Raw genomic sequence first — 21734 nt, forward strand, 5'->3', positions numbered from 1 at the left:
GAACTAGAGAAGAGAGATTCTTCATAGAATTAGACATGTTACCACAGGAACTGAGAATGGAGTCTCAAATGACTTCATTAGCTGCCAATACCTATGGTCTGGATTCTTTAAAGTACAGTTACAGAAATGAATCACTTGACATTTCAGACCCCAAAAGAATTTTTTAATCATAAATATTAGCATATAAGATATGAAGTAGTTTAGCATTGAAAGGCCTTAATATGTAATATAAGAAAAAACAAAAACAAAGCCAAAACTGGGCTGCAATCATTTATGAAAACTTAAAGTATTTGGTAATATAAAAGAAAAGTCATAATCTGTAGCAGAGAGCAAGGCTGGAGAGCTTCATGAAAGGGGTCCCTACCAGCACATACACAGGAATAAATAGGAAAACTAAAGACCATTGGTGGCCAAAGAATAGTAAATCTTTCAGAGAAAATAACATGAGTTGATATGTATCATCAAAAAGAGAGAAAACAAGTATGATGTTAAAATTACTTAAATTCCTCAGGAAAAACTGTTGATCCTTTAAACATTATTTTTGTTATATCAGCAGACCATTGCTGAATAAATATATATTTGCATTTGGATTTTTTCTGCTGAATATGTTTTTGGGTAGAAGTTAAAATAGAAAGTTTTTTCATCTTTTAAAACCTATTATTATGTATTAGTTGTACACAATAATAGGAGTAAGACATTTTCACCCAGGTTTATATTTACCCATTCATTTTTCCCACACAGCTACTCTCTGATAGTCCACTTTCCCCTTCTAATTATTATTTATTTCTTTGTAGATCCCACACATTAGAGTGAATACATGATTCTTGTATTTCTACATCTGGCTTATTTTTCTAAATGAATGTCTTTTTATCAGCTAGTTTACCAATAAATGACCCAAGAAATGAATTAACTCAATTCCAAAATGGTGAGCCAATTATTTTACTCAGCCAACTATAATACAAATGTTGAGCTGTTCTTATAGGAATGTAGGTGTAAATAAAGTTCTGATTGGCCAGTGGCCAGGCAGGAAGTATAGGCGGGACAAGAGAGAAGAAAGAGGATTCTCGGAAGTAAAAGGCTGGAGAGAGACACCGCCAGCCGCCGCCATGAGAAGCAACATGTAAAGACACTGGTAAGCCGCAACCCATGTGGCAAAATATAGACTAACAGAAATGGGTTAATTTAAGATAGGAGAAGTAGATAACAAAAAGCCTGCCACAGCCATACAGTTTGTAAGCAATGTAAGTTTCTGTGTGCTTTCTTGGTTGGGTCTGAGCGACTTTGGGACTGGCAGGTAAGAGAGATTTGTCCTGACTGGGCCAGACAGGAAAACTCTAACTACAAATGGTGCCCAATGTGGGGCAAGAGTTTCCACCTAAAACCTAAAAAAAAAGATTCTAAACGGAGCTAAAAACAGCTTCCTAGTTGTCTCTCTCAAGTTAGTGGCAGCCTGCCAGTTTGAGCTACTGTGGCGGGTTCCTGACGTGTGCGTCTGATCTGCAGTGAGGCGGGAATGAGGAGTCTACAAGCAGCACTTTACTCTGTTGTGTGGTGGATTTAGCCTTTGCTAGTTTAAAAAAAAAAGTTTCTGGCCTATGGGCTGCTTTGATAGAACTGATTCTGATAGTTGATGGTACACATGGCTCCAGACCCAGAGCTGGCGGTAAACTGTACCACCGCCATGTTGGAAAGCTGAGGTGGGCGGAGCCAGCAGCCACAGTGGTGTTTCTGTCTTACAAAGATGGATATTACACAGAGAATCTGGTTTATGTTGTCTTTGGGATTTTTAACTGCAGAAAAAGATTTGATCATAAAAGCTGTTGAGTTAAACAAATATATAAATTTTAAAGGTACCTTGACTTCAAATTTTGGATATAAGGATATGTTGCTTTGGAAAGGAGTCTCTGCTTTTGTTTCCACAGAAAGCCAGAGGCTATGGATTTGTTCCAGATTAAGATACATCAGGTTTGATCAGCCAAGACCACCTGAAAGGTCTCCGATGACACCATGGCCCAGATGATCTGACATCCAGAATGGTTTCAAGGCAACTGGCTCAGAGGTTCACCCTAATGGACTACTCTATAATCCTAAAATTTTCTTTGTATCCCCATAAGATAGAGCGCCCCCCTCCAGCAGGAAGTAGTAAGAGAAACTAAGCCCACATTCCCAAAATTATCAAGCTGGCTTTGGAGATGGAATTGGCATACTCCTTGCTAAAAGAAAAGGTTAAGAGATTCTTGTGTCCCAAATAAGAAGACCCCTCTGATGTGGGACAGAGAAAAACCAATATTTTTCTTTAAAACAGTTTGATTATAAATGTGATCTCTTTCTAAAGAAGAAAAGGGGAAATGATACAGATATAAAGGATGAAAGGGTAGATTAAGGAACTTACTTCTAAAGAGCAACAACTTATTTAAAATGTCTTACATTGGTATAGATTTTAGTCTATTGATACAAACTTAAAGTTAATTTTGTTATACTATGTATATATTTCTACTTGTGTTTAAGGTATTATGTTTGTATAGCTCATTTAAAATTGTAATGGATAATTAAAAATAGATTAATAATTAATCATCTGTGATAATCATACTCATAGCCATGTTAGTTAAGTCTTCTGGGTATACATAGAGATATTTCAGATAGATAGGTAATCTTCAAATACTTCAAAGACCTTCAGAATATGGCATTTAAAATATTTTTAAAATTTAGACTTTCTGGACAGTGAGACATGTCTGCTCCTGGCAGCACCGATTTACTTCAGAGAGGAGGATGGGCATTGAAGACACTTCATATGGAGTTTATCTTCACCTTGGCAAAAATAGCCATTTGGGCAAGAAACTGTTCTTGCCTGGACTGCTCGATCAACTGGACATGCAGGACCCATAGGAAGGTGACCACTGAACTTTGCTTGACAAAATGGTCCTTCAGGTTCCTGCTTCGCAGAGGAAACTGCCAGACATTCTACAGGACACTGAGAGAAGTGACCAAGAGACTCTAGCCCTGTGGGCTGAAGACAGATGCCCCAACTTTACAAAGGAACATTAGGTGACTGTCCAGGCTGCCAGCTGTCTCTATCTACCCTGCAAGACTCCCGAAAAGTGCTCGCATCCTTCTCCCAGTTCTCAGGAAACATTACATCCTTCTGAGGTGTTTGATGTGGTTGAAGACTAGATAGTTATAATTTCCTCAGTTATGATACAAGATAAGTTAGATATAAAACCTTAGACTCACAAATATAAGGTAGATAGGATATCTTCTTTAATATTGTAACTGTAATTCTTGCTTAATAATTGTTTTATGTAATTGTACTATGTAAAAGTTAAAACCTTCCGTAAAAAAAAAAAAGAAAAGGGGAAGTGCTGTGGATATCGCTCTGTGTAAATAAAGTTCTGATTGGCCAGTGGCTAGGCAGGAAGTATAGGCGGGACAAGAGAGAAGAAAGAGGATTCTCGGAAGTAAAAGGCTGGAGAGAGACACCGCCAGCCGCCGCCATGAGAAGCAACATGTAAAGACACTGGTAAGCCGCAAGCCATGTGGCAAAATATAGACTAACAGAAATGGGTTAATTTAAGATAGGAGAAGTAGATAACAAAAAGCCTGCCACAGCCATACAGTTTGTAAGCAATGTAAGTTTCTGTGTGCTTTCTTGGTTGGGTCTGAGCAACTGTGGGACTGGCGGGTAAGAGAGATTTGTCCTGACTGGGCCAGACAGGAAAACTCTAACTACATAGGTGAATTAAAACATTTGAATTACCAAGCAGTACTACCTTAGATTGAGTAACAACCTCATGAAAGCTGTATTACTGAGGCCCATATTTAGTTAAATGCCCACCCCTTATTTAGTTAGGCACTTTGCTCAAGACCATGTGAAGCAAGAGGCCAGAGGGAATCATGGATGGATTCTCAAATGAAATCCTTTGATTTCCTGTTCTTTTGTTCTATTAGAAAATGTTAACAACCCAAGTACCATTAGCCTAGACCTAGAAGTTTCAGTTATTGTCTCAGTTAATTTTCTTGCCAAGATTGTTTTGCCAAGCACATTATAGATTATCACAGTAACCTCTGCTCCTTAGTGGCTGACAGACATATCAAAGTCTGATGAAACTGCTTTCCATTTGGATACCAGCAATCCCCATTCCCTCAAAGTCACAAAAGTGCATAAAGGAACTTACTCTATCAATTTTTTGTTGACTCCTTCTGTTTTGAAACCCAAGAACATAATTTTAGTGTATAATAATTCACCCTGACTCCTCAAGTTTCATGGTGTTGTGAGATATCCACCAGAGAAGGATATCTACTCAAACATGGATTTAAGTCAATAGAAAGTCCTTATTAACTAGACATCATATATAGTGGGTGTTTGAGATCCCAGTGCAGGCCAGAGCTTCTCCAAATGAAATTTTAAGCACAAAAACATATTTTGGATTAAGATGATTCAGTTAATAAGAATAGTTAGCCAGAAGACAGAAGCCAAAAAGCAAGTTTACTACATTTAGAGACTTTCCCAAGAATTAGGGATTTTGATGGATTTGGTCTGATGATATTTCTACAAGCTGGGTTTTGTAGTCTTAATGGTACTTAGTGGGGTGGGTGGTTTACTGTCTTTCAATGGGATTTGGGTTTGGGATAATTGTCACTATTTAGGATGGTTTGTTGCAAGTTGTTATTTTTAATGGTCAAGAAAGAAGCTAAACAAAGGAGATTAGATTTAAGGTTCTTGCTTGAAAAAAAGTAAAGAAAATGAAATAAAAAAGGATGTAGATAAGTGGTAGATTATTTAATCTGCTCTTAAAAGAATAGAAATTATAGAATGGTAAATTATTTAATCTAATCTGCAAAGAACAAAAGAGAGGCTATAGACACGATACAGATAAAAAGGAAGATTATTGAATTTACATTATTTTCCTTTGGTTTTTTGAGACAGGGTTCCTCTGTGAAGCTTTGGAGTATGTCCTAGAACTCACTCTGTAGCCCAGGCTGGCCTTTAAATCATGGAGATATGCCTGCCTCTGCCTCCCGAGTGCTGGGATTAAAGGCATGTCCCCACCACCACCCACCTTTATTTTATTTTTTGGTTTTTGAATTTACTTTTAAAAGACAACTACTAGTTTGAAATATTTTACATTGTATTTGATTTGCATATTTTGTATACAAATTATAGATTTTGATACAAATTTGAGATTGATTTTTTTAGAAAAAATATATATACATTTATTTCTAATCTTCTTCAAGATATTGTACCTATACAGTTCATTTAACAATGTAAGGAAATTTGCTAATCCTTTAATGTTATTATTACCAACTATTAGGATATAAAGAAATGAAAGTTAGTAGTTAGATATTACAATCAAAGTTGTAGTCTGTAGTTGGAAGTTTTCCTATGTCCAGCCCAATCTGCAGCTGCTCAGACCCAAGTAAACACACATAGTTTTAATTTTTTATTAATTAAAACTGCTTGGATATTTGTGGTGATAATTTATTTGTGCTGAAATGTGGTTATATTTAATTTGTATGTTAATAAATTAAGGTTTTCTGGAAATCAGAGAAAAAGCCAGTCATTTTAAGTAAACACAAAAGTCAGGCAGAGGTAGCACATGCCCATAATCCAAGCACTTGGCAGGCAGGGTCTCTTTGTGTTCAAGGCCATACTTGGTAACAGAGCCAAGTGTAGTGACACACACCTTTAATCCCAGTACCAACCATAGAGATCTGTACAGATAGTCAGTGACAAGGATGTAAGGTAGCTGGGCTCAGAGCCCATGAGAGGGCAGAAGAGCAAGGCAATAATGGCACAAGTAGACCAGAAGTTGGACTTTGGAAGCTGCAGCATGGTGAGGTAAAGTTAGGTGATGGCTATCATATTCCTCTGATATCTCTCAGATTTTCAGCCCTATTTCTAGCTCCATGAATTTTTATTTAATAAGACTGCTTAGAAATTCATCTACAGCCATTAGCTCAGGCTCACTACTCACTAGGTCTTAAACTTAAACTCACACCATTTCTGTTTATATATGTCACCACATGTTTCGAGGCTTTAACTGTGTGCATTATGCTCCATGGACAGAGGGCTGGGATCTCCTGACTCAGTATTCTTCCCAGACTTCTCCTTGTCTGTTTATCCCACCTATACTAGCTGCCTGGCTAATTGTCAACCAGCATTTTATTAACCTACTGTACAAAAGCATTATCCCATATCAATAGTCAATATATATATATATATATATATATATTAGCAGAGACATATTTTTAGATAGATAGGCCATCTTCAAACCATTCAGAGATCTAAAGAATATGACATTTAAAAGTATTTAATAATATAGATTTTTTTCTTTTGTTATGACTATGAGACATGTCTGCTTCTGGCAGCACCAACCTACTTCAGAGAAGAGATGGACAATGAAGAAACTGCATATGGAGTTAACTTTCATTGTGAAAAATGTTAGCCACTGTACAACGAAGTGTCCTCGAATCATCTGCTGACAGTATACTATCCAAAATGGACAAATAGGACACAAAACAAAAGACTACAGATCCTTGCCAAGTCAAGTGTTGTTGCAGCTTTGGCAATAGGTGTCCTCTGATGCCAGGACAATATAGCACCATTGCTGAAGTGGCTTTTGATGTGGGAAAAGTATGGTGCCCCTTTCTTCAAAGACAGCTGAATAGACAGTGGATGGATGGCTTCTGGAGTCCAGTGGAACAGAGCTGAAGCAGTTATTATTGAAGGAGTAACTAGGCTGACAGAGTCTAACCTTCAATGGCAGACTAGTATTTAATAAAAGAGATGCAGCCACCCACAAGCCAAGAAGAATTGGAAGCTGAATTCCAAAAACACCAGCAATTTCCAGAATTTAAAATCCCAAATCATGACAAGACACTGGTGGATTTCAGATTTACCCCAGTACATGGAATACTCACACTGAATATGAGGTTAAGCTGTGGGCCTTGTGTACATCCTACTGCACAACTGAGTGTGTCAGATACGCTAAGCCAATAAGCTAAACATGATGGCTCAACATGCAGAGAAACCTCAAATAACTGTCCAGGAACTTGGCTGTTTCTGTCATAACTCATTTTTTTGGAAGTCACTTGTTTGCACTTCCTGTTTTACTAGGTAATATTATTTCCTGCTGGGGTCTCTGAGGGAGTTAAAGATTAGATATAATTGTGGTTTTCCTTGGTTATGTAAAGTGATAAATTAGATATGAAAACTTGGACTAAGAAATATATGATAAATGAAATGTTTAATTTAATTTGCTGAATATACATGGACTGGATATTGTAACTGTGGTTCTTGCTTGATAACTGTTCTATTACATGTAATTTTACTATGTTAAATTTAAGACCTTCCCTTTGGAAAAAAAGAAAAGTGCAAGTGCTATGGATATCTTTCTTTATGCTGTGGATATGTGTTGCTCTGAGGCAGGCATGAAATGCAAACAGAGAGACAGAAGAACGAAAGGAGAGGCAAGGCAGATGCTGCTAGCCACCACCAGGAGAAGCAAGATGTAAAGGTATTAGTAAGCAATAAGTCATGTGGCAAATTATACATTTATAGAAATTTGTTAATTTAAGATATAAGAGCTAGCTATCAAGAAACCTGCCATAGCTGTAGTTTAAAAATAACGTAAGTTTCTGTGTGTTTACTTGGGTCTGAATGACTGTGGAACTCAGGGGCCACAGGAGCTAGGTCGGACCAGAGAAAACTTTCAGCTACAGTACTTCCATCATGGGGTCAGTTATGCTAAGGTCTAGAGATCTGCTAAGGTATGAGAGCCTGCTAACATTTGCGCCTTGTCTTAATGAATGTGTCAAATCATTAACTCATACTACACTATAGAGGTAGAGTTGGTCCAAAAGACCATTAATTTTACTGCATTACTGCATTAATACATAATTGGCCATATATTTTAAGGTACATGGAAACACTATTAATCAAATCACAATGAGAATTAAAGTCCCACACTGCTGGTGGCCTTCCCCAGCAGTTAACAGTTTCCAGTGATGAAGTGAGGAATAGGTGAGGAAGAATTCATTTAGGTATGGTGGTCAGGAGCATCTTGCAACCTTGATTGACTAGCAGTCAGAATGTTTCTTATTTGTACTGAGCTCAGTAGGCAGAGATACATTCATGTTGTTTCAAAATACAGATAACAATATTTCTTTTACCAGACACATGTTTAACTTCCTCTTGCATACCTGGGGTCATAAGTTAAGCCATTAATGATAAACCATGATAGAATATAGTTATTCTTTACAATCATTTTTCTCCATCAAATTTATAACCCAGCCTCTAAGAATGTAGAGGCACATGTTGCCAAAGCAAGCATATATGGTAAATGACAGCCCATTCTCATGTTGGTAGCTCTTATGGTTTCAAATGTGCTAGACAGAAAGAAAATCTCCAAGGAAGCCAAGGCAGTGTGCCAAGTCCTGAGTAGTGTATTATTAGCTTTTAAAGGTCAAAATGTCATTTTGTAGTAGGCCCAAGGAAAATCCTCTGGATGAAATTGATGTAGTTATTCAATTTCTAACATAATACTATGTTTACATTTTCTACTTTTACATAATTTATTTATATGTCTAATCCTGGCTTTTTTTTTCTGCTTCTTGATCATATGATACCAGTGGTCTTGCAAAAGCTAACTTTTCAAAGGAAGGGTAATCCTCATACCTCATTCTTTAATCATTTTCCCCCACCATTCATAGCCCATCAATATGAGCCACATGCAGGGCAGGGGTAACTCCTGCCAACTTACTTTGTTACTGTATCTTTCCTTCAGGGAACATAGTGTATGTGGCCCTCAATCTAGTATGCCACATACTTTTGCTTTTCTGTGATTATTTTGCTTCTGAGTAAATACAGGGGCAGATGTTCCAAGAATGTCTTGCAGTCAGAGCATCATGAAATATCTCTGGTGTCTTTACATGTGTCATAACCTTCATGGTGCAACAATGACTTCAAGTAGGGGCAGATAAAGATATTCCCCTAAAAGCAGGAGTGGTAGTATGCTCAAGACTTTCCTTAGGGAGCTTAGAGAAGTACTCTTTGGAGAAGGCACAAGTGATTCATAAGAAATTTCTCATCAATCCAATATCCCCAAGTTGTACAAATATAAATAGACCTCCCCCTGGCATGCAATACATGGAAATAGAAACCAAAAGTGCAAGACAGCATAAAGCTGATCATAGGACTCAGTTTTACTGGTTCTTTCTCAAACAGCTGTGCTGGTTTTCTGACTTTCATAGTTTCCATGAGATATGGCTATGCCATCAAACAGTGCTGACAGCAGAGTAATTTAGTCTGGCAGACCAAAAGAAAAGAAATTGGTACTAATTGTCTGATTTATGACTTTGTCTCTTTCTGTGAAAATAAATAAAGCTGCTCTTCAGAAATATGGGAATCTATCTACCTCAAGATTCAGCTATACCACTCATGGAGATATACCCAAATGATGTTTTATCCTACCTCAAGGACATTTGCCTGAACAAGTTCATTGTTGCTCGATTAATAATAGCCAGAAACTGAAAAACAACCTAGATATCTCTCAGCAGAAGAATGAATACAAAAAATGTGTTATGTTTACATAATAGAAGTATTATACAGTACTTTGACATGACATAAATGCCATCATTAAATATGCAGTCAAATGGATGAAATTAGAAAATGTTATCCTGAGCAAAGTAACCCAGACCAAGAAAAGTAAATATGGTATGTATTCACTTATATCTGGATATAAGCCACTAAGTAAATGATAGCCAATCTAAAAATCCATAGACTCACAGAGTTTAGGCATGGAAGAAATGACTGGGGGGATTAGATACCCTCTTCTGGCCTACATGAGTACCATACATACATATGGTACACAGACATTCATGCAGACCAAATACCCTTTTGCATAAAAAATGAAAACCACAAAATATTTTTTGTTCATAGTTTAGGAAGTGACATATATTGTAACATTTTCATATATATGTAATACTCTACTTTTTTCTCATAACTTGAAGTCCAATCCCTACTCTGCTCTTTGCACTTTTGTGATGGTTATCTGCTTTGCTCCAAGTGCTCCCCTTCTGTTTTCAGTATTGAAGTGTTCCAATATGCTTCCTTATTTGCCCTTCTATATTTTCAATCACCATCATCAACTCTCATAATCCTCTTTCTATTATTTTCATTCCCTACATCATCATATGCACATATATTTTATTCACTATTCACTATTTTGTATTTAAATAATTTTTGAAGGAAATTCTTGGTTTTCATATATATTATTGAAATGGAGCAAAATTCACTTTTGTAACTGCACTAAAATCAGTCTATGTGCTATGTGCTTTAATCACAGCAGCAGGGATGGATATGGTCATTTCATTCCAAACTGGCATTATTTAAATCTTGGTTCTCAGCATACTCATGTTTAAATGAAGGTAACATGAAGGGATAAAATCTAAACAAATGATATCATAGGTCTTACTGCAAACTCTGGAATTTATCCTAACAGTATTCTCTCTCATTTTCTATTGTATTATTATCATTATTCAGAAAATATTATTCCTTTGGTTGTGTAATTAGTTCATATGATCAAGAAAATGTTACCTGAACTTTCATGCTTCAACAGTGTAGCCATGTAAAACTATTTCAAATAGTTTCTACAATGTCGCATTATATGTTCATAAAATATTGTCTATACAACACTATATATGCACAAAGTCTGAGTAGCCCTATTCTTGCCTTTCACAGTAACTGCTTTGTCTGTCTACATACTGGGACGTTCAATGACCTACCATGTAGATAAATTTCTAAATGGTCTGATTAAATAAGAAGCACAGAGCCAAGAACAGATGTGAAAGCCTTAGAAATCAGGGAAATAGTAATAGCCACCAACCTTACCTCTCCAGTTATGTAACTATCAAAAAGTGAGCTACTTCCTATCTACCTGCGCCTTTATTGCCTTGCTGTTCTGCCCTCTCATTGACTCTCAGCCCATCTTCCTCACATCCTTGTCACAACCTACCTGTACAGACATCCAAGTCTCCATGGTTGGTACCGGGAATTAAAGGTGTGTGTCACTAGGCTCTGCTGTTCCCTAGTGTGTCCTTGAACACTGCCTGCCATGTAATCAGATTAAGGGCCTATGTTACCACGGTCTGATTTTGTGTTTATGGCTTGCTATATCCTTTCATCTCAAATAAAATAATCACCACATTTCAGCACAAATGAAATATCACCATATTTCCCCTTTTGGCCTAATAATAATAAAAAATAATAAAAAGTTAACTAATATAAGAAAAACTGTATACAATAGGTACTATAACTATAACTATAACTATAACTATAACTATATATATATATGCAAAAATACATCAACAATTTCTATTCTATTTGCATTGACAAATTCACAGAAAATATTTCATTATATATCATATTTTGGTGAGTCTAAAATATACCTAATTCACTTTCTATCCTAACTTGTATTATCAACAGAAAGCTATCTTATGATGTCTTTCAAACATACATATTTTATAAGTATTAGTTAGTTTCTTTCTAGAATTTCTTAATAAGGAAAATTATAACTGTACTTTTATAATCTTCAACTCCCTCAGAGACCCAAGAAAGAAATAATATTATCTAGTAAAAGAGGAAGTACAAACAAGCCATTTTCAAAAAAAAAAAATGTGAGTTGAAAGAAACAACCAGCTGCCTGGACAGTCACCCTAGATTTTTCCACAACACTGGGGCATCATCTTCAGCCTATAGGCTTAGCATATCTGACAGACTCATTTGTGAAGCAGTATATCCACAAGGCCTATAGCCTGACCTCACATTCAGTTTGAATATTCCATGTACCAGAAAAACATGAAGTCCACCAGTGCCCTGTCATGATTCAGGGTTTTAAATTCTGGAAATTTCTGGTGATTTTGGAATTTGGATGCCTATTCTTCTTGGCTTGTGGATGGCTTCATCTCAGTGGCCCATTTTTCTCCATATCCCATTCTTCCTGGCTTGTGGGTGGTTTCATCTCAGCATGTCATTCTCTGCTTGCAGGTGGCTGCATCTCCTTTATAAAATGCTAGTCTACCATTGAGAGGTTAGACTCTGTCAACCTAGTTACTCTTTTAAGAATAACTTTCAGATACTGTTCCACTGCACACCAGAAGCCATCAGTCCACTGCCTGTTCAGCTGCCTTTAAAGAAAGGGGCTTTGTACCTTTTCTGGATTGCAAAGCCACTTCAGTGATGGTGCCATATTGTCCTGGCCACACAGGACACCTGTTGCCAAAGCTGCAACAACACTTGTTTTGTCAAGGATTGGTAGTCCTTTGTTTTGTGTCCTGTTTGTCAATTTTGGATAGTATACAGTCAGCAGTCGATTCAAGGACACTTCATTGCCCAGTGGCTAACTTCTGTCCCAATGGAAGCTAACTCTATATGCAGTTTCTTCAATGCCAACATCTTCTTTGAGGTAGATTGGTGCTCACAGGAGCTGACATGTCTCATAGTTATAAAAAAAAGAAAAAAATCTAAGTTAATAAAACATTTAAAATGCCATATTCTATAGGTCTCTGAATGGTTTGAAGATGACCTGTCTATCTAAAATATATCTCTGCTTGACTTTGAAAACATACCTAATATGACTACAAGTTTGATTGTAATGTTTAACTACTAAATTTCATTTCTTTATATTCTAATAGTTAGTAATAATAACATTCAAGGACTAGCAAATTGCATTACATTGTAAATCAACTTTATAAGTACAATATTCTGAACAAGATTAGAAATATATAAAGGATTTTCTAACAATATCTAACAATAACATAAATACTATACAATATATATAAAAAATCCAATGTAAAGCATTTAAAACTAGTAGTTGTCATTTAAAAGTAGATTCAATAATCCACCTTTTACCTATATCATATCTATATCCTCTCTTTTTTCTTTTCAGAGTAGATTCAATAATCTCCCTCTTATCTATATACTATTTTTTCCAAACAAAAACCTTAAATCTAATAGCCTTTGTTTAGCACTTTTTCTGACCATCAACAGCAACAACTTGTGACCAACACACCTAGACAATGAGAACTGCCCAAACCAAAAACCCATTGAAAGATCAAAAACCACATGTTGGAAATGTGGGTGTCATGTTCTTAAAATTGTTTCTAGCTGTTTGTGGATAACGGCATCTTCAGGGAATCCTGAAAATAAAAGTGTTGGGTTAATTGTCAAGTCCTGGGAAAGGTAACTACATCATTTGTTGTCCAGTTTCTGCATAATGCCACAGTGTATGGTATATTTCATGTCCTAGTCTTTGAAGCTGGAACATTCCAGCTTGCCATCTTGAAATTGTTATGAGCAGTTTGTTGTCCACAGCTGATCTTTGGTTGATGTTTGTCAGCTTAATGTTATTATTATTATCCATGTACAGTCATTGTTTTGGGGCACCATCATCTTTCCAGAGACTTCAATTTTTATGTTAGGCATGGTCATGATTGCAGAAAACTGAAAGAGACTGGAACACAAAAGCATGCATAGGCAGCTAAATGAAGCCTTTTTCTAGAATTAATTAGTACTCTATACGACCATTAATGTCATAAGGAAAGTATATATATATATAGTTTTCTTCTGTCCCATATCAGAAGATGCTCTTTCTTCTGATATGATACAGAGACTTTGCATTTTCCTTTTAGCAATATGCATGTGTTTAAAGGAGAGAGCCATTCTCAAACTCCAAAGCCAGCTTTAATTTTTAATTGAACTGGGACTACAGAAGGACCATTTGTGATAAGTATCTGTGGAGAAGAACAGGAACAAAAATTTAGAAAGACTTATGAAATTTTATATGTGATATACCAATAGGCCAATTTATTCTTTTCCTTGAGACTTTTTTTTCTAGATGATTTGTCATTTTTCTTCAGATGTCTCATTTGTCCATTGTTTTTCAAATTCCTTAGTGTTCATTATCATGAAAGACAAAAACAAAAACACTTCCCCAAGCCTAACTTTGGTGAGGTTCCCTTTTGGCAAGTTATATCTGATTAAATGAAAAGCATTTGTTAGTGGTATATGTTAGTTTAAATTTGATGGTCATGCTGCTTGATGAACTATCACCTCTTCTAATAAAGGAGTCATTCTTGTGGAAATCAAGCCTTTATCAATTTTGATGGTATTTGCAGTTTTTCTTCTCCTGTAGAAACAAAGGCAAAAACCTCAACCTCGTCCCTAATGTAACACATATCCTGACTTCCATTCTGGGGTCAGCATATCTTTAAAGTATATAGGCTGATTTAATTCTGTAGGTTTTTTTGTTGTTGTTGTTGCTGCTGTTGTTATCTGATGTCTCTCTGCAGCTGTGGTTTCTTTCACATTAGTATTGAGAAAATACAAAGTTAGTAGAGAATAATGTAATCTATTTCTGGAGGGTTATTACCCCTTTCTGTTTATGTAGCATATCCTTTAGAGTTCTGCTTGATCTTTCCATGACTGCTTGGAGTATAGGATTATGTGGTATACCTATAACATGCTTTTATGTTGTAATAAGAAAAAAAATGTTTCATTTTACCAGAGACATATGCTGGAGCATTGTCAGTTCTAATTTGTGCAAGTATACCCATGATGGCCATAGCATCCAGCAAATGCATGATTACAGAATCAGCTTTTACAAAACTCAGAAAAGTTGCCCATTGAAATAATGAATAATCATCAATGGTATGGTGTACATATTTCAGTTTTCCAAATTCTGCAAAGTGAAGCAATCCATCTGCCAGATTTTATTCCTCTGAGTACCCTTTGGGTTATATTCTGATGGTAGCAGAGTCTAGTTGTAAAAAGAATGAGTAGGACATGTCCTTACAGTTTCCTTGGCTTGTTGCCAGGTTATAGAAAAATCCTTTTTTAAACCTTTACAATTGGCATGATGTTTTTTTTTTAAATGAAAATTGAGGCCTCCAGCACATTCCCTATCAATAATTTATCAATTTCATCATTACCTTTTACTAGAGAGCCTGGCAGACCCACATGGGATTAGATGTGAGTTAAATATAAAGGATGTTTTCTATTCCTGATTATATCTTGTAACTGAATAAATAGTGAAGTTAATTCTGAATCATCAGGGATACATTCTGCAGTCTCAATATGTAATATCACTCTTTCAGCATACTGAGAGTCAGTAACTATGTTAAGAGGTTCTGCTAAATCCATTAATACCAACAAAATATCATAGAAATCTGATTTTTTTAACCAAATTATAAGGATTTTGAACCACTTAACTTAAATTTTCTGATTTGTAACCTGCCTTTCCTTCTTTGTTTGCATCTTATAAAATGTATGAGCTCCAGATATGGGTGTTTTCTGTACAATCTGAGGCTAAATCCAATCAGCTCCCTTTATAAGTACAATTTGATCACTTTTGGGATATTTACTGTCAATCTCCCCCTGCCCCCGCAAAAAAAAATACTCCAAGCTCTTTTCAAAGGTTCACTTTCTGCCAATAATTTTTCAATGTCCTCCTTAGTGAAAAGCATGACAATTTCTCCTGGGTCTATTCCTGCTAATTGACAAAGTCTCAATTTTCCTTTTATAATCTAGTCAAAGATCTTTTCTACATAAGTTTTTAATTTTTTACTCTGTTTATTTGGTAGAAATATCCATTCAAATTTAATATTTTCCCTCTGCATTAAAATTCCTGTATGAGAATTCCTAGAATGTAAAATAGCCATAATGTAATCAACGTTTGGATTTACATGATCTACACATCCTTCCTGTACTTTCTTTTCTACCAAAGCCAATTCTTTCTCAGCTTCATGTAATAATTTTCTTGGTCTATTTTACTCCTAGGCACCTTCTAAGGTTTTGAACAAATTACTCAGTTCATCATTTGTCACCACAGCAATAGTTTGTAGATGTGAAATGTTCCTGAATTATCTTTGAAAGTCATTAAGAGTCCATAATGGTCCAGGTTCTGGCCATTCAATGGGCCCTGCGGGACAGTTCCCCCTTTCCAAGAATGTAGGAAGATCCTGCAATCTCCACACCATACCCCCATCTGCCCAATACCCCAGCCACTTCCTGAGACTCAAAACCACCCCCCCCCAGTTCACATCTGCCCCAGAACTCCCATCTGGACCAGAGGTGAGTGTCTGGGTCACACCCATAGAGGACCACACCTAGGTGCCAGCCCTGAGCACCAGCCATTCCAGGTAAGACCTGCCCAAGTAGGCCCCAGGTTCTGGCCAAAGAGCAGGACACCCCCCAACACCACACCTATTTGCCTGAGGCCCCAGGCATTTCCTGAGACTTAAAAACCAGCCCCCAGATTCCAACCTGCCCCATAACTCCCATCTGGACCAGAGGTGAGTGCCTGGGGTCATTGCTAGAGAGGCCCTGCCTCTAGGACCAAACCCAGGGCCCCAGACATCCTGGGAAGACCTGCCCAACTTGGACCCAGTTTCTGGCCATTCAGAAGGACCTGTGGGAAGGTTCCCCTTTTCCAAGACTGTAGGCACAACATGAAATCTCCACACCCTGTCCCCACACCCATCTGCCGGAGATCCCAGTGACTTCCTGAGACTCAGAGACCAGCCCCAAGCTCCCATTCCACCACAGAGCTCCCATCTGGAAAAGATACAGAGATTCCAGGCAATTCCTGAGACTCAAAGACTAGCTCCCAGCTCCATCTGCCACAGAAACACCCATCTGGACCAGAGCTTCCATCCTTCCCTAGATCTCCCATCTGGAAAAGAGACCTCAGCTCACATCCCACCCTGGAGCTCCCATCATGACAAGATAGAGACCTCAGCAACTTCCTGAGATGCAGAGACCAGCACCCAGCTCCCATCCAGCCAGAAATCCCATCTGAACCAGAGCACCCATCTGGCCCACAGCTTCCATCTGGAGTAGAGAGCTGCTCCCTAAATCTGTCTCACTAAATTTGGTACTGTCTGTACCAAGGGCACTGATAAGAACAAGAACAAATCAACAAAGAGATGGAAAGACATCAAGGCAGAAGTAAATACAACTAAATAAAGATGAATGCATCATCATCAGAACCTAGCCCTTTTCCAACAGCTAGACCTGAATATCACATTATGGAAGAAGCAGAAGAAAACAACCTTATAAATAACATCATAAAGAGGCTAGAGCCTTATATAGAGGAAATAAAAAATGAAGTGGAGGAACAGGCAAACAAAAAATGGGAAGAATGCTATAAAAAATTGAGAAAAGGATAAATAAAGCAGAAGAAAACAATACGTCCCTGAAAGAAAATCATGAAAAAGCAATGAAACAGATGAGGGAAACAGTCCAAAACATGAAAAGGGAAATAGAAAAAATAAAAGATACTCTACCAAAGCGAATGCTGGAAATAGAAAATCTGAGTAAAGGAACAGGAACTTCAGATGCAAGTATAACCAACAGAATGCAAGAGATGGAAGAGAGGATCTCTGGTGTTGAAGATATAGTAGAAGAAATAGATTCATCGGTCAAAGAAAACACTAAAGCCAACAAAGTCATGACCCAAAATGTCCAAAAAAATGGAACACCATGAAAAGAACAAACCTACAAATAATAGGGATAGAGGAAGGAGAAGAATACCAACTCAAAGGCACAGAAACTATATTTAAAAAGATCATAGAAGAAAACTTTCCAAACTTAAAGAAGGAAATACCTATGAAGATACAAGAAGCCTATAGAACACCAAACAGACTAGACCACCAAATAAAGTCCCCTTGCCACATAATAATTAAAAAACTAAACATACAGAATAAAGGAAGACTATTAAGAGCAGCAAAGGAAAAAGGCCAAGCGACTTATAAAGGCAAATCCATCAGAATAACACCCAAATTTTCAATGGAGACATTGGAAACTAGAAGGACCTGGACAGATATAATGCAGACACTAAGAGAACATGGATGTCTGTCTAGAATAACATACCAGCAAAACTTTCAATCATCATAGATTGAGTGAAAAAGACATTCCAAGACAAAGCCAGAATTAAACAATACTTATCCACAAACCAAGTCCTACAGAAAGCACTAGAAGGAAAATTCCAACCTAAGGAAGTCAGACACACCCCAAAAACTCAGGCAATAGATAACACCACATCCAGCAGTAAACCCCAAAGAAGAGAAGTACACAAACACTACCACCAAAAAAAAAAAAAAAAATAACAGGAATGAACGAGCATTGGTCATTAATATCCCTTAAAATCAATGGATGTAATTCACCTATAAAAAAACACAGACTAACAGAATTTATATGAAAGCAGAACACAACTTTCTGCTGCATACAAGAAACACACCACAAATTCAAAGACAGACACAACCTAAGAATAAAAGCCTGGGAAAAGATTTTCCAATGAAATGGTCTTAAGAAGCAAGCTGGTGTAGCCATACTAATATGCAGGAAAATAGACTTCAAAATAAAAAAAATCAGAATCGATCATGAAGGACATTACATACTAATCTCAGGAAAGATCTATCTGGATGAAGTTTCAATTCTCAACATTTATGCCCCAAACACAAGGGCAACCACATATGTAAAAGAAACATTACTAAAGCTTAAATCACATATGAAACCCAACAGATTAATAGTGGAGACTTCAGGAACCACTTACACCTCTGGATAGATCAGCCAAATTGAAAGTTAACAGAGAAATAATGGACTTAACTGATGTTATGACTCAAAAGAACTTAATCAATATCTACAGAACATTCCACCTGAACAAAAAAAGAATATATCTTCTTCTCAGCACCCCATGGAACCTTCTCTAAAATTGACCTCATACTTGGCCACAAAGCAAATCGCAACAGATACAAAACAATTGGAATAACCTCCTGTGTTCTATCAGACCACCATGGTTTGAAGTTAGATTTCAACAACAACAAGAACTACAGAATGCCTACAATCTCATGGAAATTGAATAATGTTCAACTGAATCACCAATGGGTAAAGAAAGAAATAAAGATAGAAATTAAAGACTTTTTAGAGATCAATGAAAATGAACTCACCACATACCCAAACTTATGGGACACTATGAAAGCAGTGCTAAGAGGGAAATTCATAGCACTAAATACCCACATAAACAAGTTAGAGAAATCACACACTAGTGACCTAACAGCACAAAGGAAAGCTCTAGAACAAGAAGAAGCAATGTCTCCCAGAAAGAAAGTCACCAGGAAATTATCAAATTGAGAGCTGAAATCAATAAAATAGAAATAGAGAGAACAATACAAAAAATTAATGAAACAAAGAGTTGGTTCTTTGAGAAAATCAACAGGATAGACTAGCCCTTATCCAAACTAATAAAAAGACAGAGATAGAGCATCCTAATTAACAAAACCAGAAATGAAAAGGGGGACATAACAACAGACAATGAGGAAATCTAGAGAAACATCAGGTCATACTTCAAAAACCTCTATTCCACAAAACAGGAAAATCTAAAAGAAATGGATAATTTTCTGGATAGGTACCACATACCTAAGTGAAATCAACACCAGATAAATCATTTAAATAGTCCAATAACCCACAAGGAAATAGAATATGTTATTAAAAGTCTCCCCACCCCAAAACAAAACCAAACAAAAAAAAACAGGAACAGAAAATTTCAGGTCAGAATTCTACCAGATCTTCAAAGAAGACTTAATACCAATACTCTTTAAATTGTTCCACACAATAGAAGTAGAAGGAATATTACCAAACTCCTTCTATGAGGCAACAATTACCCTGATTCCTAAACCAAGCAAAGATGCAGCAAAGAAAGAGAATTACAGACCAATCTCCCTCATGAACATTGTTGCAATAATACTCAATAAAATACTGACAAACAGACTCCAAGAACACATCAAAACAATCATCCACCATGATCAAGTAGGCTTCATCCCAGGGATGTAAGGGTGGTTCAACATATGAAAGTCCGTCAATGGAATACATCATATAATCTAGCTCGAAGAAAAAAACCACATTATCATCTCACTAGATGCAGAAAAGGCATTTGACAAAATCCAACACTGCTTCATCATAATGGTTAGTGATCAAGAATACAGGGAACATACCTAAACATAATAAAGGCAATTTATAGCAAGCCAACAGCCACCATCAAAATAAATGGAGAGAAACTCAAAGCAAGACCAATTGAAATGAATTGAAGACCCTGACATTAACCTGCACACCTATCAACATATAATTTTTGACAAAGAAGCCAAAAATGTACAATGTAAAATAAAAGCATCTTCAACAGATGGTGCTGGCATAACTGGATGTCAGTGTGTAGAAGGATGCAAATAGATCCATATCTGTCACCATGCACAAAACTTGAAGTCCATTTGGATCAAAGACCTCAACATAAATCCAGTTAATCCTAATGTGATAGAAGAGAAAGTATGAAGTAGTCCTGAATGCATTGGCACAGGAGATCACTTCCTAAATATAACATCAGTAGCACAGACACTGAGAGAAACAATCAATCAATGGGGCCTCCTGAAACTAAGAAGCTTTTGTAGAGCAAAGGATATGGTCAACAAGACAAAGCGACAGCCTACAGCATGGTATAAGGACTTTACCAACCCCACATCTGACAGAGGTCTCATATCCAGAATATATAAAGAACTCCAGAAATTAGACATCAAAATGCCCAACAGTCCAATTAAGAAATGGGCTATAGAACTAAACAGAGAATTCTCCACAGAGGAAGTTCAAATGGCTGAAAGACATTTAAAGGAATTGTTCAACATCCCTAATTATCTCAGATATGCAAATCAAAATGACTCTGAGATATACTACCTTACACCTTTCAGAATGGCTAAGTTCAAAAATCGCTGAAGACAGATTATGCTGGAGATGATATGGAGCAAGGGGAAGTGTCTACCCCTGCTGGTGGGAATGCAAGCTTATACAGCCACTTTGGAAATCAATATGGTGCTTACTTAGAAAATTTGGAATTCATCTCCCCCAAGACCCACCTATACCACTCTAGGGCAAATACTCAAGGAATGCTCAATCATACCACAAGGGCATTTGCTCAGCTATGTTCATATCAGCATTGTTTGTAATAGCCAGAACCGGGAAACAACCTAGATGCCCTTCAACTGAAAAATGGATAATAAAATATGGTACATATACACAATGGAGTACTATTCAGTAGAGAAAAACAATGACACCATGAAGTTTGTATGCAAATAGATGGATCTAGAAAATATCATCCTGAGTGAGGTAACCCTGACTCAGAAAGACAAACATGGTATGTACTCACTCATAGGAGGATACTAGATGTAAAACAAAGATGACTAGTTTGCTACACAACTCCAGGAAGGCTACCTAGAAAACAGGACACTAAGACACAAGGATTGCCAAATTATAGAGAAATGGATGAGATCTACATGAACACCCTGGGTGTGTGTGGGGGTAATAAATGGCAAGGTTTGAGGGAAAGAGAGTTTGGGGAGCAGGATATATCACCTGTATCAAAAACAGAAAGGGAGAATAAGGAATAACAGACCATGATTAATGAAGACCACATGATAACAGGAAGAAGCAAAGTGCTAGAGAGGGACCCAGAAATCCACAATGCTACCTCTACTGTAGAGTACTCTCAATGATCAAGAGAAAGCCCAAACTGACCTAGTCTGGTGATTAGATGGGCAAACACCTTAACTGTCGTGCTAGAACTCTAGTCCAATAACTGATGGAATTTGATGCAGAGATCCTCAGCCAGGCCCCAGGTGGAGCCCCGGGAGTTCAGTTG

The sequence above is a fragment of the Onychomys torridus genome, chromosome 1, assembly GCF_903995425.1.
Source record: "Onychomys torridus chromosome 1, mOncTor1.1, whole genome shotgun sequence".
Taxonomy (NCBI): Eukaryota; Metazoa; Chordata; class Mammalia; order Rodentia; family Cricetidae; genus Onychomys; species Onychomys torridus.